The sequence below is a fragment of the Arachis hypogaea genome, chromosome 14 (assembly GCF_003086295.3).
Source record: "Arachis hypogaea cultivar Tifrunner chromosome 14, arahy.Tifrunner.gnm2.J5K5, whole genome shotgun sequence".
Lineage (NCBI taxonomy): Eukaryota > Viridiplantae > Streptophyta > Magnoliopsida > Fabales > Fabaceae > Arachis > Arachis hypogaea.
In genome coordinates, this window is record NC_092049.1 from 70,854,410 (window position 1) to 70,856,912 (window position 2,503).

Consider the following 2,503-nt stretch of genomic DNA (forward strand, 5'->3'; position numbering starts at 1 on the left):
GGAAGGTGCTTGGTGACTTTACTGCACCTACTCCCGACTTCTATGGGAGAAGCATCTCAATCCCTGCCATTGGAGCAAACAACTTTGAGCTTAAGCCTCAATTAGTTTCTCTAACGCAACAGAATTACAAATTTCATGGACTTCTATTGGAAGATCCTCATCAGTTCTTAGCTGAATTCTTGCAAATCTGTGACATTGTCAAGACCAATGGGGTTGACCCTGAAGTCTATAGACTTATGCTCTTCCTTTTTGCTGTAAGAGATAGAGCTAGGACATGGTTGGACTCACAACCTAAAGAAAGCCTGAACTCTTAGGAAAAGCTAGTTAATGCCTTCTTGGCAAAGTTCTTTCCACCTCAAAAATTGAGCAAGCTTAGAGAGGAAGTCCAAACCTTCAGACAGAAGGAAGGTGAATTCCTCTTTGAAGCTTGGGAAAGATACAAGCAATTGATCAGAAGGTACCCTTCTGACATGCTTTCAGAATGGAGTATCATAGGAATCCTCTATGATGGTCTGTCTAAACTGTCTAAGATGTCATTGGACAGCTCTGCTGGAGGATCTCTTCATCTGAAGAAGACGCCTGCAGAAGCTCAGGAACTCATTAAGATGGTTGCAAATAACCAATTCATGTACACTTCTGAAAGAAATCCTGTGTGAATAATGGGACAACTCAGAAGAAAGGAATTCTTGAGATTGATACTTTGAATGCCATATTGGCTCAGAATAAAATATTGACCCAACAAGTCAATATGATTTCTCAAAGTCTGTCTGGAATGCAAGCAGCAACAGGCAGTACTAAGGAAGCGTCCTCTGAAGAAGAAGCTTATGATCCTGAGAACCCAGCAATGGAAGAGGTGAATTACATGGGAGAACCCTATGGAAACACCTATAATCCTTCATGGAGAAATCATCCAAATCTCCCATGGAAGGATCAACAGAGACCTCAACAAGGTTTCAACAACAATAATGGTGGAAGAAACAGGTTTAGCAATAGCAAGCCTTTTCCATCATCTTCTCAGCAACAGACAGAGAATTCTAAGCAAATCCACTCTGACTTAGCAACCATTGTCTCTGATCTAATCAAAACCACTCAAAGTTTCATGACTGAAACAAGGTCCTCCATTAGAAATTCGGAGGCACAAGTGGGTCAGCTAAGTAAGAAAATCACTGAACTCCCTCCTAGTACTCTCCCAAGCAATACAGAAGAGAATCCAAAAAGAGAGTGCAAGGCCATAACCACAACGCACGCGGCCGAACCTGGAGAGCAGTAAGAGGCAGTGATCTCCACTAAGGAAGACCTCAATGGACGTCCACTGGCCTCTATGGAGTTCCCTGATGAGGAACCATGGGAATCTGAGGCTCACACAGAGACAATAGAGATTCCTTTGAACTTTTTGTTACCATTCATAAGCTCTGATGAATATTCTTCCTCTGAAGAGGATGAAGATGTTACTGAAAAGGAAGTTGCTAAGTACCTTGGAGCAATCATGAAGCTAAACGCTAAGTTATTTGGTAATGAGACTTGGGAGAATGAACCTCCATTGCTTATCAAAGAACTGGATGACTTGACTAGGCAGCAATTACCTCTGAAGAGACAAGATCCTAGAAAGTTCTCAATACCTTGTACCATAGGCACCATGACCTTTGAGAAAGTCTGTGTGACCTGGGATCAAGTATAAACCTTATGCCTCTCTCTGTAATGGAGAAGCTAGGGATCATTGAGGTACAAGCTGCCAGAATCTCACTAGAGATGGCAGACACTTCAAAGAAACAGGCTTATGGACTTGTAGAGGATGTCTTGGTAAAGGTTGAAGGCCACTACATCCCTGCTGACTTCATAATCCTAGAGACGGAGAAGCGTATGGATGAATCCATCATCCTTGGCAGACCCTTCCTAGCCACAACAAAAGCTGTGATTGATGTTGACAGAGGAGAATTTATCATTCAAGTGAATGAAGACTCCCTTATGTTTAAATCTCAAGGATATCCCTCTGTAACCATAAAGAGGAAGCATGAAGAGCTTCTCTCAATACAGAGTCAAACAGAGCCCCTACAGTCAAACTTTAAGTTTGGTGTTGGGAGGCCACAACCAAACTTTAAGTTTCGTGTTGAACCCCCACATTCAAACTCTAAGTTTGGTGTTGGGAGGTTCCAACATTGCTCTAAACATCTGTGAGGCTCCACGAGAGCCCACTGTCAAGCTATTGACATTAAATAAGCGCTTGTTGGGAGGCAACCCAATCTTTAATTATCTATGTTAAATTTATATTTTCTATTTTTATTTTATGTTTTCTGTAGGTTGATGATCATGTGAAGTCACAAAAATAATTGAAAAAGCAAAAACAGAAGGAAAAATAGTATAAAAAATAGAACAGCCTAAAGGAAAAACTTACTGGTGTTTATACGCCAGTAAGGGTAGTAGAATGGGCGTTAAACGCCCAGTCTGGCACCATTCTGGGCGTTTAACACCAGAAATGGGCACCAGACTGGCGTTTAACGCCAGA

The 2,503-nt window shown here is 41.7% G+C and overlaps 1 non-coding gene across 1 annotated transcript; it reads right to left on the bottom strand.

Annotated features, from left to right (window-relative positions):
* Positions 1-368: 368 nt before the first annotated feature.
* On the bottom strand, positions 369-476 carry LOC112745776 (small nucleolar RNA R71). The gene has a single exon (XR_003173687.1). It is a non-coding gene; the product is annotated as a small nucleolar RNA R71 (small nucleolar RNA).
* Positions 477-2,503: the final 2,027 nt, after the last annotated feature.